Source organism: Podarcis melisellensis, assembly GCF_964234715.1.
Source record: "Podarcis melisellensis genome assembly, chromosome: 7".
Classification (NCBI taxonomy): domain Eukaryota; kingdom Metazoa; phylum Chordata; class Lepidosauria; order Squamata; family Lacertidae; genus Podarcis; species Podarcis melisellensis.
In genome coordinates this window covers 88633185-88654449 of record NC_138539.1, presented here as the reverse complement: position 1 = coordinate 88654449, position 21265 = coordinate 88633185, and positions in this window count along the sequence as shown.

Sequence of the window (21265 nt, the reverse complement as noted above, 5' to 3'; positions counted from 1 at the left end):
TCATAAGAATACCAGTACACATTTTTTTTTCTGTCAACCACTGATTCTCCAGATAATAAGGATTCCATTGCCACAGTCCCTCTAATGAGATCAATACCGTGATGAATAAGGCAACAGGACCAAACAGAGACCTCTGTCTCTCCTTCAGATCAAGCACCTGGTTAAAGGGAAGGAAATAAAGAATCATCAGTGCTTTTTTCCAAGAAATTGGAGCTGTCAGACGTAGACAACATGGTCGGTGGCAGGCTTAGGCATGGAAAAGGCTGGAATGGATGTCAAGGGATGGCAATATGGCTTTGTAGTTCAAAAAGTTGGGCAGGGAGCTAGCAAGTAACTGGAAGGCAGCAAGTGCTGGAAGTGCAGGATGAGTTGGAAGTGCAGGATTGCTAATAGAGGGGCTCAGACATGAGACCTTGGCTTGTGGCAGCATGGAAATATAGAATAATGTTGCATAAAATTATGCCAAGTTCTTTCCCTGGGGGAATGCCCAAAAATCCCAAAGAAAGGGAAGCAGACACAAGAGTATAGGTTCAAAAAGCTCTCTTAATCCAGTACTGGATGGGCAGACCTTAGCTCATGCTGCTCAAAAAGAGGGTCTGACCACCACATAACAAACTCATGACACCTTTATATCAGAGCTTTCCAAACCGTGTGTTGCGACACATTAGTGTGTTGGCTGTAGTGTGTAGGTGTGTCACGCGAACACTCCCCGCTCTCCTCCCGGAGACTTTTTCACAACAGTTCATGAGTCCAAGCAGCAAGATTCAAGAGTAATCAATAACATGGCTAAATCCCTTTGGAACAGATTTGGAAACAATTTTTATATTTGGAGAAAAATCAGCCTCTTATATTGCTGTCCTGTTTAACAACACAATTGGGGTGGGGGCTTACCAGACTCTTGGAGAGAGTCTCATCCAACTGTGATTGCCAAACCAGACAGAGATCCCACTCAGCTGGGACTATATCGTCCCATTGCCCTGATTAACCAAGACACAAACCTTCTAATGCCCAGGCTGAACAGAGTGGTGGGATACTATGTTCATAGCAATCATCAGGGCTTTGTTCCTTAGAGGCACATATTGGATTCTGTGCACAGAGCTCTAAATATGATGCACAACAGTAACTCTTTAAAGATACCAGCCACTTGAATCTCGTTAGATTTGTTCAAGAAGTTCCAACTGTCTTGAATGGATGTCTCCCTAGAAAGTTTTTGAAGTTATGCAATTTGGAGGTAAACTTATGAAAGTTATCTGAGTAATTGACTCTGAAGCACGAGAAAGTGTGAACTTTGGTGGACTTGACGCTGTTTGCACTTTTATATGGGAATGTGGGATGTAAAGGTGCAGCCAAGTGCAACATTCTGACAGAGGACTAACGGCCTCCATGTTCTAACCAGTTGCTGTGACAACCAGTTTGTCGGTTGCTGGTAGTTTTGAAAGGTAACTGCTCACTTGCAGTCACCTCAGGACCAACTTCCCCCTGGTTTAGTTTATTTGCTTGTTATGTAACCTAAGCCTGCCTTCAGGTACAGTTCTGTAAACCTGAATGAATCTGAGAGTGAAATAGTTTTATATTAACATGAATCAGATTTGTGTGTGTATTCTTTAAAAGGGGTTTAAAGAGATTTTTAGCCAGGAAGGCATCTGTATTAGTAGAACTCAGACCACTGCATAAACTTATAAAGGGGACTGTTTAACTCTGCTAAAGTAAACCTTCCCACAGGGAACACAGCAGGGGTGTTCACTATCACATCTGTTATTTATCCTAGCTATCCTGCCCCCAGCAAGAGGCTTAGGCAACCTGGTTTTATGAAGATGCAGGCAATCTCAATTGATTCCGATCATACGGAGTAATTATAGGGTGGATTGGGTATCTGTGGTGTTTTGATGGAGCTGGCTTGGCTATTAGAGCACTCGTTCCCGTTGAAGAAAACTCCGCAGAAGGTGCTAAATCTTTTTCTTAGGACAACTATTAACATAACATGGAATACCATGCAGTGGTGGATTCATAGGTATGCGCAAAATGCAGTTTTAGGGACCGCTGAAGCTGAGGGCCCCACAAGTTATTAATATGCATTGTTAACTGAGAGAATACATCTGAAGCATAATTACAATGCATTGCCATTGCTGAATTATAGTATTTGAATCTTTCGCGTTGTTTGCACTCTTCATTTCTCCTGCTTCCCAATTAAAGTCAGTGGAGGTTGGTTCACCAGTTTCAGAGGTGCTGTTATTATAAACACCACAGCAGCAGGAATTGTTCCCAAGGGGCAGGGGAAAATACATGCAAAGACAGAAATATTATTACTGTCATCTCCTCATGCACCCCATATTTTCACATAGTTGCATTAATTAAGGTAAATGAATAGGGTCACCCAAAAATGTTTCGCACAGGGTCTTGCAGATTATAAATCTGCCACGGACACCATTACTTTAAACTCCATTTGAAAATCTATTGCTGCAACTGATCAGAGAAAATAATTTTAATTCTATCTGAATTAAAGAGAGAGCAACTGACATACAGGAAAAAATGGGGAAAGAGTCTATTGAAAACCTAATATTATAGTGCAACAAACTGAATGGGAATGGTTGTTCAAATTCATACTAGTAACTCTAATTAGTACCAACAAGAAGGAAAAATAATTTCAGAACAACTGACCAATGGTAAAGGTAAAGGACCCCTGACAGTTAAGTCCAGTCGCGGACAACTCTGGGGTTGTGGCACTCATCTCTCTTTACTGGCCGAGGGAGCCAGCGTACAACTTCCGGGTCATGTGACCAGCATGACTAAGCCGCTTCTGGTGAACCAGAGCAGCGCATGGAAATGCTGTTTACCTTCCCACCGGAGCGGTACCCATTGATCTACTTGCACTTTGACGTGCTTTCGAACTGCTAGGTTGGCAGGAGCAGGGACTGAACAACGGGAGCTCACCCCGTCGCAGGGATTTGAACCGCTAACCTTCTGATCGGCAAGCCCTAGGCTCTGTGGTTTAGGCCACGGCAATGGTACTTTCCCCCATCTAGAATGAATAAAATATATTGCCAGCACTTGCTTTGTAGGAAGTACAATAAAATAAAAACATTCTGGGCCACTGAATATAATACAAGAAACAATAGGATATGAATTTTGAAATTCCGAGAACAAGTCTTCTGTGCATGATACGGTCAGGAGTTAGAAGCACAGATCTTCAGTTGGCATGCTTATTGGCTGGTGTTAAACTTTGCATTACCTACCAATGGGGGGGGGGGGAATCCTTTGGCTATAACAGACTAATTGAGAAAATTCTGGGAGATAGCATTAATGACAAAACAAACATCCAAAAGAAAAGCTTTAAGTAGTAGCCAATAGGACTAATTCACTGAGAGATAGGCTTTGTTTATCCAGTTCTGGAATGAACAAATAACAGACAACATTTCCCCATATAGGCTCTTTCTCCTTAATATTGCTGTTTATTGCTGTTTATTTCCCCTGCTCTCTTCAGGATTTTTTCTTTCTTTCTACACATTCATTTTTTCCCTCTCTCTTACAATTTCCATTGTATAAGCAAATTATAAAAATGTGGTGATGAAACAAAATGTGTCATCTGAATTTCTACTATGCAGAAGACTGAGGCTGTTTCTGAGTGTTTTTTTTAAATGGTATCCAAAGATCCATTTTCTACCACATGAGTACAAAATGATATTTATCAGAACTTTCAGCTCTTTTCACTATCTGAGGTTAGGTAAGTGGTGACCATGGAGAGGTTTTTATAGCTTGTGGTTTGTTTGGCACTCACCTTCATAAGTCTTCGGTGTCAGGTGAGGTGGTATTTGCCCAGGTATTTTAGCATGTTTTATAGTTATTTGCTGTTGCTTTTACTGTATTGTGACTGTTGGATCTTGCTGATATGTTGGAAATTGTTACTTTCTGTGGTATTCTTGTTCACCTTATTATTTTATTGTGTGCATATGAACTTTGGACATTTTGTTAATCAAAGATGAAAATGAGATGAGTATTTATATTAAGCAACAGTACCACTTTTGACAACAGAAAAAGCAATTTCCTAAATCAAACAAAAGAGGGAAAGAGAGGAGAAAGATGGACTTATATGGTTAATTTTAAAAATCCCATGCTGTGGGTTGGAGGTTAAATGTGGAGTCTCTTTCTAAAGAGACTGCTGGAGACTGTATTGCTTGAATTAATAAAGGCAGCAATCTTTAGTAGCAATGCTGTTAAAATGATTATTCTCCCGAGGAGCAACAATATCCAGAGGGTCACTGGTGGTAGTTTTCCACCACATCTCTCAAAAATGGCTACATTTTCAAACCAAATATTTAAAACTATTCATTCGCTTCATTCCTGAATCTAAAATTTCCCACCATTTGTTCCAGATTTTTGTTTTGTTTTTTGCATCTGTCTGTGCTCTTGTGTGCAGTGCTTGCTACAAATTTATGGGGTGCCAATCAATTTAAACATGAAGGGTCAACTGATTTCATGGGATGGCTCCAAAAGAGGGAAAATAATATGGTAGATTATTATGAGCGTGAGGCACACAATAGAGTAGCTTGTTAAGAGCTGACCACTTTCTACTCAGTGGCCATGTGGGTTAACCCCCAATACTACGCCGTCTTCCACAGCCACTCAGAGGGCCTGGTAGTCAGACACTCCACTTTTGTATATATGTTCCTGATCCCGCTCATGAAATGGGTGGGAAATATAGGTGGACTGTGGGGTAAGAAGATCTCTCATGTAGACAAACATGGTAGAAACAGTTTGAACACTGTAGAGAGAGTGATCATGGAGGAAGGAGGATAGCCCAAAACTTGTGCCACGTTATCGCACTGAACACATTTGGAGGGTCTACACCACCACAGGTGCTGCTATGTGGTTAGTTTGTCAGTGATTGCCCCATTGCTCCTGATGTGGCTCCCTCCCAGATGTTGGTGAGTTACAACTTCCATCCGCTCCCAGCCCAGCCAGCATGGCCAACAGTCAGGGATTATGAGTGCTGGCATCCAGGAACATCTGGAGGGGACCACACTGGCTACACCTTGCTCTGTAGTGACAGTGTTGGCAGAGAAGGGTTTCCTTTCTGTTGGATGTTCCAAGGATGGAGTATCAGTATGGCACATACATCACCTTGGAGACTCGTCCCCAGAAACCTGCAGTAAGGGATAATTGCCCGACTCTTGCTGTTGTGCTTTGTCAGGGATCCTTTGAAGCAGAAGTTATGATTAATGAGCAAGGCGCGATACACAGAACACAGCGGCAGCTGCCAGGTATTCAGCATCCCAGAGTGCTTTTCATCTCCCCCCTCAACAACTGAATGTTTTCAAGTGGGTCTGTGGCAAGTCAGAGCACCCTGTGGATAATTTGCTGTTCTCTCAAATGAAGTAGGGCAAGGAGTGTGAAATGCTTTAAAACAGATCCCGTTTAATCAGTTGTGCGGATTCATGTCAGAAAGGAAGGGCACAAACTGAAAATAGAGCTAGCAGCACTGCAGGCAGAAAGTTCCCCTTTCCCAGCCATTCACAGATTCTTTCCTTCAGCTGATTTCATTTTAGATGCTAAGAAAATGATTCATACTGCGAGGTCTTGTAGCTGTCAGAAGTAGAAGGCATGTGGGAGAGGAGTCATTTGCTGCATGTACAGCACTTGCTAGTTAAAAATATTAAGTTGAATAGTCCAAGTATTGCTCTTGCCTGGGAAGTAGAAACCTGCAGTCAAATATTCTGGGATGCTCAGTCAGTAGAGCATGAGACTTAATCTCGGCATCATGGGTTTGAGCCCCACATTGGGCAAAAAATTCCTGCATTGCAGGAGGTTGAATGAGATGACCCTCTTGGTCCCTTCCAACTCCACAATTCTATGAAATGATAGGTTGCTTAGTTCAAATCTGCCGTATATGATGTCCAGTACCATAACCCATTATAACTTTGCTCTTATTGCCCCCTGAGCATTATCAGATCAAACACCCCTCCGTATAAGTATTTTATCAGATTTAAAACCTTTGAGGTTTTAACCCTAACCGAACTGAGAAGTAACCGAAACAACAACAAAATTCCTTCCAGTAGCACCTTAGAGACCAACTAAGTTTGTTATTGGTATGAGCTTTCGTGTGCATGCACACTTCTTCAGATGAAAGCTCATACCAATAACAAACTTAGTTGGTCTCTAAGGTGCTACTGGAAGGAATTTTTTTTTAATTGTTTCGACTACGGCAGACCAACACAGCTACCTACCTGTAATGAGAGGTAACCCTTTTGGTAGACAGGTTTGTTCCCTGAATGATTGGGATGTTTGTGAACATACAATGCCATCATACCAGCACAGTCAATCTACATCAGAAGCTTTACTCCTAAAGTACAAGGTGATGAAACAGAGAAGCAAATTACTTGGATTTTAAAAAATATATGCTTAGTGCCACAGTTCTTGTCATAGAATGGGTATCAGGGCTGGCCCAAGACATGTTGGCAATGCTCCCACCCCTGTCTGGAAAGAAGGGCTGAGTGATGATTTACCTCAGGAATGGAGTAGGGGGAATCCAATCAACCTTACCTGATGGTTGAAGTGGGAATTAAAGCCTGCTGGGGAGGGGGGAGCGGCCTGCTCTGTGTCACGCTGGGGTGCTGCAGACCCCAGGAGACCCCAGAAGGCAGCCCCTGCTATTTTCTTCCCAGCGGTGGGAGACCAGCAGCACCTCCTGTTCACCAAGAGGCCACTGAAGAGGTGGCATGGGGGGAAGGGGGCTTCTGAGGAGGCTGCAGATCTGGCCTCCAAGAAGGATGCCACAGTCATCGTGGCAACTGTGGAGGCAGAGGCGGCGGCAGCAGGCGGCAGTGCATTTCCTGGAGGTGGATCTGTTGTCCTTGTGGATCCTGCCGCCTGAGGTGGTCACCTCACCTTGCCTCATGGGTGGGCCACTCATGACTGGTATGAAACTGACTGTGGACATGCCCAGTTGTCTTGAAACAAGACCAGCCTGCAACACCTCAAGTTACTGCTACCACCTCTTTATTAATTTGCTTCCCTGGTGAGAAATGTTAATCTGATAATCTCAAAGAGATATGGTTAATGTTGCTTGCATCCCAATCTCCAAGTGACCAGATACTCCAGGGGTTCCAGCACTTTCCCAGGGTTTGGTTTCCTTGCATTTGCCTCTCATGGCTGCTTCTAAACTTTTAAAAAAGGTTATGAAGGGACTGTTAAGTATACCTACCACGCCTGGCTCTTACCTCCATCCTTGGGAAAACATCACCAGCTACTTTTCTGTGTGTTTCGGCCACTATTAAAGGTTCATGAGGTGAGGGGAGAAGGTGCAACCATATAATGTGGGCCAAGACCATGGGAATATTGCTTCAATTCTTCTTTTAAGTTAATATGCTTATTTCCCCAGAAGACACAAAATTTAAACGTCAGCCAGTGAACATAGCAGGAGCCTTTGTTCAAGATGATTGCAGTTTGGAAACTTTTTTTTACACAGAACACTTTTGATCTTAGTACTCTTTATGCAGAACATAAGCTCATTATTAAATTATATTCTAGTAACATTTAAGGTTATTTTTTACAATGAATATTTGCGGTATTAAGAGTAATCTTTACCAATGAATAGTTTCTACATTGGTGCAGGAGTGTACAATGGTGTTTTAAATAGCTTAAACTCTTTATGTGGGATTGAAATGGGGGGGGGGGATTTCAACTCATATCTGAATATTTGCCACCCACCACTGAACCACCTACTGATTCAAGTATGCAAATCTGCTAACTGTGCTACCAGCTGCACTAGAAGAACTCCAGCCCAGGAAACACTGCACACTGTGAAAATAAAAGATAATATGGAGCTGCTTGAATATTGGCATGTGAGAGGTCAAGGACAGAGAAGGGCCTCCATGAGGCAATTCTGCTTGTTCACAGAAGTTCATGTACTGCTTCACTCAGAATCAATAATCCTGCAGCTGCGTCTGGCTGCAGATGCAAAATGCCCTCTACCCTGGAAGGAAGCCACCTGTCAATCCTAAAGCATTTGACCTGCAGTGCTGTCCTCCAGCCAAGCCAGAGGGCTGGTTTTTCAAACTCTTTGAGCTGTGCGCCGTGTATCTAGAAATATGCTTGCACTGGTGATGGGACTTCTAATTGTTTGATTTTTATTACTAATCATCCTTCTCATTTTCTGTTTATGAGCAAAAATTATTTACGTTGCCTGTAGGTTAGCTCACCAGCAAGGAATTTACCAGACCAGAGTCTCCCTGCACCCCACCTCTTGGAGGAGGGGGAGTCCCGTAGAGTTGTCTTGCAAGTTTATTCTGGGCATGAAGAAATTATACTTGAGCACTAAAACAAGATGTCCTACAAGCCGGGGGGGGGGGGGGTTGCAAAAGACTAATAATAGTCAAGCCCTGCCCCCCCAATTGCTCGTGTGGGGCAAGCAGTGGCTTGGGAAAGGATTTGTCTCAGGATGATGGCAGGAGGGGAACAGGTTAATCACTATTCCTCCAGAAATACAGCCCAAATCCAAATGGAGCCTTTGCACCTGCTATTACTTTTTAAATTTGTGATACCTTATTCTCACATCTCCACATCGTGTTTGGTTTGGCAAGAACATAGGAAGTGCCTTGCTCAGTTAGGCCCAGGTCATTCTACAGCTAAGCTCCATAATGCTTATTTTCTGACTTATTCTTAGACTTGCAACCTAAGGTTTTAATGTAGCACCCTGTTTGTGGTTAACGCTTAGCTGGAATGAAATATTCAACGCAGCAAGAGAGAAATTAAAATAATAATTTATTTGTCAGACAAATAAATGAGAGGCACAGTGGTATATGGTTACCAAGCTCTGGCCTGGCCTCCTGCCATTATGGCCAGCACTTATATTCCCTCAGCCCAGCCTCCTTGCTCCTCCTTTGGCTGCCTCTGTCCAATCAGCCTGGTTGAAATTCCCATTGGCTGTTTGCTAGAACCAATCACAAAAGATACACCCATTTCATATTACCTTTTATGGGAGACAAAAGCTATATATTCTTCTATCTATAAATGACAAATAAGTAGTCATTTATCTTACATTTATCTCAACAAGGAACCTTAATTACCAGCTCACCTCTTGCCCTCCTTGCCCTATTGCCTTCCAAAACAGATGGTTAATCTTAACTTTTTATCTTCAAGGATCTTGAGTTCACATCATCATTGAAAGATCTCCTTCTTTTGGAGGTCTCTAAACAAAAAGCCTGACAACCATATATCAGGAGTGCTCGATGGCGTCTCCTGTCTGGCAGGGGGCTGGGCTCATTTGCCCCTCTGGTCTCCTACAGCCATGATTCTATGAAATAAGAATTTAACATTTCTTTCTTTCTAGATCCTTTGCATAATTACATTTAAGCCAATATATTTCATACATTATCATAAATAACCTTTTTAAAGGAAAAGAAATCTTCTCAAAGTATAAAGGAACAGTTTACAGCCTCAAAATAAAATAGGAAGAAATCTCTTCTTCTGTTTACACCTCATTCTCCAGCCAGTTGCTTTCTTTTCCATTTGCTCTTGGCCTTTTTAACCTTAGGAAAATATGGCTCAAGTTTAATGGGAGGCACATGGTTTTATTTTACTATTTATCAACGCTTAATCTGTAGGGTCAGTGTAACCTTGCTCTTAGCCTGTAATTCCCTTTTTACGACTTTGAGAATTGTTTTCTGCTATAAATCAAGGGGCCCCTTGTCCAGGAGAATAAACATCTTGCCAAGGTTCTTAGGCAGCTGGTTTGCCTGGCATGAAACATTTGAAAATCTTTAGGCTCATTTTAAAATACAGGCCCTGATAAAAAAATATAAGCTTTGATAAAAATGCAGGCTTATGATTAGATGCCTCATTATGTCATTAATTTCTCAGACTCCTACACTACCCATCCAATGATGTGAAAAAGCTTTCCTTCCTCACAATAACAAAATATTTCTGCTTCTGATCTTAACCTTGTTTTTTCCCTCTACTCCTGCCTCGCCCACCATGTGCCCACTAATTTCGGGAAAGGCCGGCTGGATCTCCCATGTGGAGAGTGTCAGTTTGGCCCTGCAGAGCAGTGACGCTGCTTGGGTTCCCACATGCATTCCCACTTACAGTAATTATGTGCCAAAAATAGCACCGAAAAATGGTGTTGCGGAATGGGAAAATCCCCACTTATGCATGTCCTGTAACAGAACCTCAGTGTAAGTGGCTTCCACAGGGGAGCTGCAGAAAAAAAATGTGGGTGGCCAAGAGAGCTGTGGACTCAAAAATGTTGAAAACCACTGATTTAGGCAACAGGATAAAGGGATAGGACTCCAATATTGGAAAAAGCAGTTTTCTCACCACTATGCAACTGTCCTTAAAGTGACAGTTCTTAGAAAAAAGGAACATCAAACTGCTCCCTTCACCATAGCTGTTAAGCGTCCCTTATTTGAAGGGACAGTCCCTTATTCCAGACTTCACATGCTATTCGTGTGAATGGGCAATTCAGGTAGAATTTGCCTCACATTAGTGTGGATGCTTGAGGTGCAAGTCTTCTTCTGTGGACTTCCGTGGTTGTTCTAGGTTACAGGACTTGGGTAAAAATACACACAGGCTTCCCCAATTAAGATGTTCACCCTAATGTGTGAATAGCAGCATCAAGGCCAGCTGCACATCACTGGGGACAGGGATGCAGCCCTTTGTACCTGTTATGCCTTCACTTGAATAATGTATAATGAGGGCTAAGAAGTTCAGTCCTGCTACCAGTGGCTTAAATTTAGATAATGGGGTCTCATCCCACTTACCAATGTTAAAATGTCTGTGTTATCATAAAGAACTAAGGTTGCCATGTTTTGAAGAGCAAAAAAGAAGACACATTTGCCGACTTCTACTTTTAACTATGGATCTCTATGGCAACTGTCATCATGAAAAAGAAGACTTGTCCTGGAAAAAGAGGACATATGGCAACCATTTGCATAAGAAAATAGTAACTCTTCATATAGCTTATGAAGTGGACTCTAATCCACAAAAGCTTTTGCCATAATAAATCTGTTTGTCTTTAAGATATGACAAGACCTAGACATGTCTTTAAGTTACACTACAAATAAAGTCCAGCCAAAGATGCACAAGGTTTGAATAAGGGTCACTTACAATCTTAGGTTTGGGGAAACTCAGTCTGACTGAGAGCGCAAGAGAACATCAGTGTTGAGAACACTGCACTTTCGACTGTGGAAAGGACAGTGCCAGTCTGGTCACTGCATATATCAGAAGTATGCAATTAAGAAAACTCATTTTCTGGAGACTTCCGGTCGGCGCCAGCGTTAATGGCGGTCCTTGCTTCGAGCTCCGAAGCAGGACTGCTCCGTGAGTTCGGGTCTGACCCGCTACGGCGAGCGGGGGACCCCTAAAATCACAGGCGCTGAAGCCTGTGAGCAAGGAGATTCGGTGGGCACCTTGGCGCCCCCCGGTATCGCGAAAGAGCCTTTTTAAAGGCTCCGGAGCGGCAGCGGGTGTGAGCGCGGTGCTGAGGATCGCAACCCAGCCCACGGAGCGAAGCCGCGTCGCCATTGACGGAGAGCGCCGATTCCTTCCTGAAACTACCGATTGGAAATAATACCTGTGAGTAAGATTGATAAATAAAGGGAACGGGACTCTAAAATTTAAGAATTTAAGAAGATTTGGCTGAAAACGGGTCAGGCAAAAATTAAGGAAGTCAGCCTCCCGGAACTACATGTTTGACTGAGCAACGAAAAAAGTAAGCTGCATTTAAAGGGATCGTATTTATCTTTTGCAACTTCATTAACCTGACATCGAAAGAGGACCTCCCCCCCGGAGAGCGGGAGAGGGGGGGAAGAAAAATTGACTTAATTTTGTTTGGTGGAAGAGAGGAGTTTGGAAACGGAAGTTTTCCGCTGTCAACACCTCTGGCCAGGCTGCCGGGGCAGCGAGCGCCTGGGAGTGAACTGTCAAACTAGATGTGACACAAAGTAAGATTTATCTGAAACAAAATAACGGGACTTTAGTGGACAGAAACTGTAATACTTAAAATCGCAACAAAGTAGGGTTTTTACTTGGACTTTCACTTTTGGAACTTGGCATGGCTACTTCTCTCCCTGTTTCTTTGTTCTTGTACTGGATATAATGTACTCCCTCTAGAGGTTTAAAAGAGAGACTGTTGCTGTACTGAGGCAGAAATAGTGGGATTTTCCACTTGCAGCTGTTCCTGTGGGAACGACCTTGAGATATGAGCGGCCCACTGGATGAAATATCAACAAGATCCAAAGCAAAGCAGGCTCAGGCTCAAAAGAAAAGAGGCTCCTTGTCAGGAGCATCAGCTGCACAGGAAAGAACAACAACAGTATCAATGGATTCTATGACACAGGCTTTACTCAGGATAAATGAATCTTTAGAAGCACTTACCAAGCAATCTACAGAGAACTCTAAGAAATTGACAGAATTGACAACAAGATTGGATTTGAACACAACGGCAATATCGTCTAATACAGATTCTATTAATCGTTTAATTCAGGAAAGTACAGAAACAAGGAGAATAGCCGAGAGCGCTAGGAGCACGGCCGAGGAAACTAAAGGGAAATTTGTTCCTATTGCAAAGAAAGTATATGAACATGATGCAGCCTTGGCCCTTATGGAATTGGAGAGGAAAGGCAAGAACTTGAAACTGAGACTGGTACCTGAAGAGGAAGAGGACAAGCTTGGGGAATTTCTTACAGACAAGTTCCAAGAATTCTGGAGTGATGAATTGGAGGAAGAGGAAGAGGATTTCGCAATAACTACAGCCTTCCGGATTGGCAGAAAGCAAGGCAAGAAACCAAGGGATTGCTTAATCACCCTTAGATCCAAGGAAGAAAGAGACAAGATACTGAATCTACATTTCCGGAAGGCATTGGTTATTAAAAATTCCCAAATACAGATCTTTAAAGATATTCCCAGATATTTTTTGGAGGTGAGAACACAATTTAAAGACTTAGTTGACCTATTGAAACAAAACAACATTCAATTTAGGTGGGAATTCCCACAAGGGCTGTCTTTCAACTTCAAAGGGAAGAAAATCAAAATAAAAACAATTCAAGACAAAGAATACTTTTTGGAGAGAAATTTTGAGGACTTTCAGAAAGGAACCGTGAGAGAGAGGGAAATACCGGACATTGCAAACCTATCGTTTGGATTGAACCAAGCACCGACTGACGAGGAACAAGAACTTGGAGCAGTGGGTGGGAAAAATACACAATAACAAAATGTCCCTGCAACTTCTGAGTTGGAACTGCAATGGTCTAAACCATCCCCGAAAAAGAGATCAAGTTTTTCATATATTAAAGAAAGAACAGTTAGACATAATCTGTTTGCAAGAAACCCATATTGCCAGGATACACAGGAAACTTTTGATAAATAAGAGATTAGGACTGGAATTTGTTTCCTCAGACAAAGTTAAGAAAAGAGGAGTGGTGATTTATACCAAGGAAAAATGGGAACCAAAAATGATTTTTAAAGATGATGAAGGAAGATACCTGGCAGTAGAAATTCAAATTCAAGGGGAAAAGATTTTAATTGTTGGGGTTTATGCTCCTAATGAGGGGAAGGCAGAGTTTTTCAAGAAGTTGCATGAGACTTTAATGGACTTTATGGACTTTAAAATCATATTGATGGGCGACTTGAATGGAGTTGTCTCCACAAATATGGACAAAGCTCAAAGACAAGTAATATCCAAGGATGGGAGACTACCAAAGACTTTCTTTGAACTCACTGATACCATGGACTTGATTGACATTTGGAGAACAAGGAACCCTCTGGAAAGAGAGGGAACCTTCTTCTCTGAAGCAAAAATGACCTGGACTAGAATTGATCAAATTTGGATTTCTAGCAATCTGGCACCAAGAGTGAAAAAAACAGAAATCTGCACAAAAACCTGTTCCGACCACAATGCAGTTAAGATGGAAATGAAATTAACAACGGCTGGAACCTTTAGATGGAGAATGAATGACACCCTATTTAGAGATGAAGAAATTTATCAAAAGGCCCAAAAAATAGTGAAGGACTATTTTGAGATAAATTTGAGAACAGAGGTGGAGAAAAGAATAGTATGGGACGCAAGTAAGGCCGTGATGCGCGGTTTCCTAATCCAGCAGAATTCTATAAAGAGGAAAAAACAAAATGAGAGAAAGGAAAAGATTTTGAAACAGATAAAAGAAGGAGAGAAGAAATTGAGATCTAAACCAAAGTCTCAGGAGATCTTAAGAGAAATAAAATATTACCAGACACAATATATGGAATTGATGAATCAAGAGATAGAATGGAAAATAAAGCAAATGAGACAAAAGACTTTTGAATCAGCAGATAAATGTGGGAAGCTGCTGTCATGGCAATTGAAAAAGAGACACAAGTTAAATACTGTGACATCCTTGGAAATAGATGGGAAGCTTGTTAACAAACCGAACGAGATAAGTAACTGTTTTCAAAGCTTCTTTAAAAAATTGTATGCACAAGGGCCTGTAAACGAACAAGAAATGGAGGAATTTGTTGAAAAGTATGGACTACCAAAAATTACAGAACAAAATAAAAGGATTTTGAATGAAAAAATTACAGAACAGGAAATAGAGGGTGCCATTCAGAATATGAAATTGGGGAAATCACCAGGACCAGACGGTTTAACTGCGAAATACTATAAAGCCCTTAAGGAATGGTTAATACAACCATTGAAGGAAGTATGCAACCAGATACTAGAGGGGAAAAAGGCTCCCGAATCATGGAAAGAAGCATTCATCTCACTTATACCGAAGACAGAAACTGAGAAACATCAAGTTAAGAACTACCGCCCTATATCACTCCTGAATGTGGATTATAAAATTTTTGCAGACGTTTTAGCGAAAAGATTTAAGAGGGTACTGGCAGAGGAGATTCACAAGAATCAAACAGGCTTTCTCCCAGGGAGACACATGTCAGATAATGTGAGGAATATTATAGACATTTTGGAGTTGTTAGATGTGGACATTAACAGAAAGGTAGTTTTGATTTTTGTGGACGCGGAGAAAGCCTTTGACAACATTTATTGGAAATTTATGAAGAAGAATCTCCATGGGATGGGGGTAGGCCAAGGGTTTGAAAACGGTATAGGTGCAATATATTCTGAACAAAGAGCTAAATTAATTGTGAATAATGTGGTAATGGATGAAATACCAATAGAGAAAGGTACACGACAGGGATGCCCTATATCCCCTTTACTGTTTATATCTGTCCTGGAGGTTTTACTAAACATGATTAGAAAGGACCAGCTGGTAAAAGGAATACAGGTCGGAACTAAACAATATAAGTTAAGGGCATCTGCAGATGATCTAGTGTTAACTTTGCAACAGCCAGAAGCTAGTACCAAAAGAGTGTTGGAATTAATGGAGATATTCGGCCAGGTCGCAGGATTTAAATTAAACAAACAGAAAACAAAGGTGCTGGAAAGAAATCTAACAAATGAGGAGAAAGATAGGTTTCAGAGTGAAACCGGGTTGGAAATAGCAAAAAAGGTTAAGTACCTGGGGGTAAATCTAACATCTAAAAATGTGAATCTATTTAAAGATAACTACGAAAAATGCTGGACAGAAGTAAAGAAAGATCTAGATATATGGTCTAGGCTGAAACTTTCCTTGTTAGGCCGAATTGCTGTTATCAAGATGAATGTATTGCCAAGAATGTTATTTTTATTCCAGACGTTGCAGATTCTAGACAAAATGGACTGCTTCAAGAAGTGGCAGAAAGATATATCTAAATTTGTCTGGCAGGGCAAAAAGCCCAGAATAAAATTTAAGATTTTAACTGATGCAAAAGATAGAGGGGGCTTCGCCCTGCCAGACCTAAGACTCTATTATGAATCAGCAGCATTTTGCTGGTTGAAGCAATGGCTACTTCTTGAAGATACAGACATTCTTGATCTGGAAGGATATGACAATAGTTTTGGTTGGCATGCATATCTGTGGTATGACAAGGTAAAGGTCTATAAAAGCTTTAAGAACCATATTGTCAGGAAAGCATTGTATAATGTTTGGAATAGATATAAGGATCTACTGGAAAGTAAAACCCCTAGGTGGTTGTCACCAATGGAAGCGAAAGCAGTGAAAAAACTTAACATGGACTCTAATTGGCCTAAATATTGTGAAATTTTAGAATATGATGGTGAAAAACTGAAGCTTCAAAGTTTTGAGAAGCTAAAGCTACGTTATCATCAGATAAATGAGACATTTAAGCAGGACAGGAAACTTGGTTTTCAGAAGGAGAGGTCAAAGTTAGAAACAGAATTGTTAGAATCCAATACTAAGAATTTATCTAAAATGTATAATTTGCTGCTGAAATGGAACACACAGGATGAAATGGTGAAATCAGCTATGATTAAATGGGCACAGGACATCGGTCATGATATTATGTTTGATGACTGGGAACAGTTATGGACCACCGGTATTAAATTTACGGCATGTAGTGCCTTGAAAGAGAACATAATGAAAATGATCTATAGGTGGTACATGACCCCAGTCAAACTTGCAAAGATCTACCATTTGCCCAATAACAAATGCTGGAAATGTAATGAGGCTGAAGGTACTTTTTATCATCTTTGGTGGACCTGCCCAAAGATTAAGGCCTACTGGGAAATGATCTATAATGAAATTAAGAAAGTCCTTAAGTGGACATTTGTAAAGAAACCGGAGGCTTTTCTCTTGGGCATGGTCGGCCAATTGGTACCAAAGAAGGATAAGACATTTTTTATGTATGCAACCACAGCAGCAAGAATCCTGTTGGCAAAGTATTGGAAGATGCAAGAATTACCTACTCTGGAAGAATGGCAGTCGAAGGTGACGGAATATATGGGACTGGCAGAGATGACCGGCAGAATCCGTGACCAGAGGAAAGAGACAGTGGAAGAGGACTGGAGGAAATTCAAAATATATCTTAAAAATTATTGTAAAATTGTGGACTGATAAGATGTCAAGGGGCAGGAAACAAAGAATTACAGCTGTAAATTTTAAACTTTAAGTAAATTTAAAAGGGACTTGATTAAAAATTGACTGATGAGTTGCTCGAAAAAATGGCAAAATAAGGATGTAGCGAAGGGAAGGTATGGGGAAGTCAAATTATTGTTGTATGTTTTTCATGTTTGTGTTTTGTTTTGTATTGTATTGTCTTTGATATGTGTAAAAACCAATAAAAATATTATATATAAAAAAAGAAAACTCATTTTCTGTTCCTGTGGATTAAAAGACATACAAGCCCCCAAAAAACATCCTATGTAGCTGCAGCACTTATTGGTACAATATATGCTATCAAATGCCCTTGTAGGAAATCATACCTTGGTCAAATTACAAGAGCTTTTGAGAAATGTACAAAGGAAAACATAATATAATATAATAATATAATATAATATAATATAATATAATATAGTAAGCTGGAGCCTCTCAGGGAATGTTTTTGGACCATAATAATATCATTAATTTCTTCTTTGGTAATAGACAAGCTGAACAAACACAACACTGAGCTGCTATTAAAGAAGGAAGTGTGTTGTAGTTTGAGTTTGCACAATTATAACACCCACAGATTTTACTGAACAACATGATTTTATTTCCCTACTTTAGGAGGCTGCTTTTCTTCATCTTTTCTACAATAATTTTGTTTGTCAATTTCGGCATTTCAGACAAGCATAATGCTTGTGGCAAGCGCCTGCCCTGGGCTGCCTCAACCTTCCTCAGCCTAGTGCCCTCCAGATGTTTAGGACTACAGCTCTATCACTCCTAGAAAGCATGCCAATTATGGGTAATTATGGGAGCTGTAGTCCAAAATATCAGGAGGGCGCCAGGTTGGAAAAGTTTGGGCTACATCATCTGCTTATTTCTGAGATCTCTTCATTTTTAATTTTTTGCAGCTAGTATCCTCCCATTTTCCTTCTCCACATAGCCCTGGCTGTTAAGGATTGGTCACTGTTGGTTAGAGAGGGGAGTCTAGTGAGGTGGAATGAGTATGGCCTGGTGGGGAAAAAGGGTCATGCACTTCCCTTGAAGACACTGCGGAAAGTGGGAAAATATGGAAAACTCCAGGTCATACTCAGACTGGGCAACCCTGTCTGAAAGCTGCTAGTTATTTCTTTAGCAACTTTTCTTTAGGCAGCGCCAGTCCAACAAAAGTCCTCACTCTGAGCACTGCAGAACATTCATTTAGGATGTAGTCATAGCAACACTTGAGGTGATTATTATATTTTTGAACAATGTCAGGTAACAATCAGGTAATTGTAAAATGACAAAGGAGTGATAATGTATCTCTGGCTCAGATAATCATCTATTGGAAGTGAAAGACAAGGGCTGATCTAAATGCCACTCATGGTGGGTGAGATTTTTGGGGTGATTGCTGCCACCCAGAGCAGACCTCAGTAAAGTTGTGGAAGGAATGAACAGATTGGGGGAGAGCTCAAACACAAAAGAATATTTCCTGTATGTGGATCTCTATCAATTATCCTGTACAGTGGTACCTCGGGTTAAGTACTTAATTCGTTCCGGAGGTCCGTTCTTATCCTGAAACTGTTCTTAACCTGAAGCACCACTTTAGCTAATGGGGCCTCCTGCTGCCGCGGCACTGCCAGAACATGATTTCTGTTCTCATCCTGAAGCAAAGTTCTTAACCTGAAGCACTATTTATGGGTTACCAGAGTCTGTAACCTGAAGCATATATAACCTGAAGCGTATGTAACCTGAGGTACCACTGTATAGGCTCTAGTATAGAAATTAGGTTTAGTAAAACACTTCCCACTAAAAAGTCCCAAAGCAATTCACAACGTAGTAAAAAAAATTACAGTGATAAAATTTGCATAGACAGATTTAACAATACCATGTTCTAGTTATAGGAAGCAGAGCCTGGTGAGATGGAGGAACCACAAAAGGATTGCACCTGGTGGGACAGCAAGGTTTTGCTACGGTTTGAGCCTAATGAACATGGGTGTTGAAATGTAGGTGGGTTCAAGCATGACCCAAGGGCAAGGTTCAGCTGTGTGTGGCCAGTGGGCTTGCTGGGGTGCTGCTGCAGCAAGTAGTCATAGGGGGCCATGAAGACGAACCACCAGAGCGTGCGGGGGACAAGATCTGTGGGGTCTGGTGCAAAGAGGCCTCGCAGTGGCTTGTGGTCTGTGATTATTGTGAAGTGGTGGCCATAGAGGTAATCGTGAATGAAATATTCTCAGAGTCAAGTGTGAATTTCATGCTCTTTATTCAGCTCATAGTAGCAATGAATGAAAATTCCCCCAAAACGTCTAGCTATATATACATTATTTACACAATGGCCCCCGCATGATTGGCTAATTCCGGGCTGTTCCTGTAGGCCAATCAGGTTGCAGATTCACTTCCTCAGGAGCCTGATTGGCTGCTCCTGCAGGCCAATCAGGTCGCTGATTCACTTCCACCTGGAGCTGGATTGGGTGGCTCCTGCGGACCAATCAGACTGCTGCATTCTGGATCCTATTTTTCTAGGTTTCAGCTCAGTACATAACAGTGAAACCTCTTTACTCCAGCCACGACCGCCACAACCTCCTTGTCAATTTGGGCACAGTTCCACTCAGCTGCTGACAAGGTCCACAAGCAATAGGCAACCAAAGCTTCCTGGCCAGCCAGCGAGAAGTTGCTGAGCACAGCGCTGAACCTGTATGGGGAAGCATCACAGGTGAGTACCACGAGCAGGGACTCATTGAAGTGGGTGAGCACACTGTCTGAGTGTTCAGTTTCTGTTAATTGATTCTCATGAAAACTTACAGATTCTGGCTTCACACAATTAACTCAAGGCAGTGTCAATTGACTCTTGGCAGAAAGCCAAGGTCTGCTTGACCTAGAAACTACTTACTCTGGTTAACGACCAGCACTCAACTCTGTTATCTAGGAATGCTAGCACAGTTTGTGTGGTAGGTGTGTTAGGAGTAGAAGTGCTGTGTATGGTTAAGAGAGAGAGAGAGAGAGAAAGAAAGGATTTATTTTGCTTTGTTTTGTATGCAGAAACTCTGCTGGTTTTATTTTTCCTTTTAATAAATCCTGTAAATAGTTATTCTGAGTCTAGCTGACTAGTCATTTCCACCTCAACTAGCTTCTTCGCTGTGCAGGAAAACTCTGCTACGTTTGGGCTAAAGCCATTAGAGCTATGCCTGACACTTCAAAGTTCCAAGACTGAGGAAGGGAGGCCCTTTGTAGCAGAGAAGGTGTCGCCGTGTGTGTGGCCCCAGGCCCAAGGGGACTTCTTGTCCATGAGCTGGTGCAGGGGCTCCACCACAGCTTGTGCGGCAGGATGGAATGATAAAAGTTCAAGGGTCCCCAAAATGCCTGCAGCTCCTGCTTAGAATGTGTTGGTGGAGTGTTCTAGATGCTGGCTACCTTGGATGGAGATGGGCGGATGCCGTCAGCATCAGTGAGGAAGCCCAGAAACTCGGCCTTGAGGGCACCCATCTGGCACTGATGCCAAACCAGAGGTGCTTGACTCAGAAGCCCCGCCCCCCTCATGGGTCACAATTGTTTGAAATGATGGACATATGTTTGCAACAGGAGTGGGAAACCTGATTTTTTAAAAGAAATTGTATTAAATTTAAGTAATTTGGTTTGATTTGTAATAATTTGGAAAACTAATAAAAATACACTTTTCAGATTCCTGTGCAATATCTGGTGGATATTTTTTTAATCTGGTTTGCTTCTGCAGTTTACTGGTTTTATGCAAATCTGAGGAATCTTCTCTCTCTCTCTCTCTCTCTCTCTCCTGTTCAGTAGCATGCCAGGAAGAAAATATATATGCACTGAGGAAGGAGTGGGCATGGAAAGAGGAATAGAAGAAAGTGACTGTTGATCCATCCGCCCCAAAACACTGGACTCATTTGGAGTCCATTTCTACCCAAGTTAGTGGATTAGCCCCATATCAGGTAAACCCAAATTTACAGGGGGGGAAACAGATACTTGTGGGTTTTTTGGTGTAGCATCATGTGGACTACAAAAATTAAATGGGAACACAATCATCTTGAAACCCACAGTAAACTCTGGTGTGGATAAGCCCTACATAAAAAACTCGGTTCCAGATTGTTTCATCTTACTTAAAACACCTCACCATCTTTTAACATAATAACTGACATCCTAAAGGAAAGATGAGTAATGCTCCAATCTTATTGTTCAGAACATTGCTTTGGTAGGTGGCCCTATAATTAGCATCCACCAGATGCATCGCAGGAGCATTTTACAAAGGTTTGAGCTAATGCTGCTGTATAAGTGCCAGAGTGGAAAGTATTTAGAATCCCTTGACATAAAGTGATACAGAC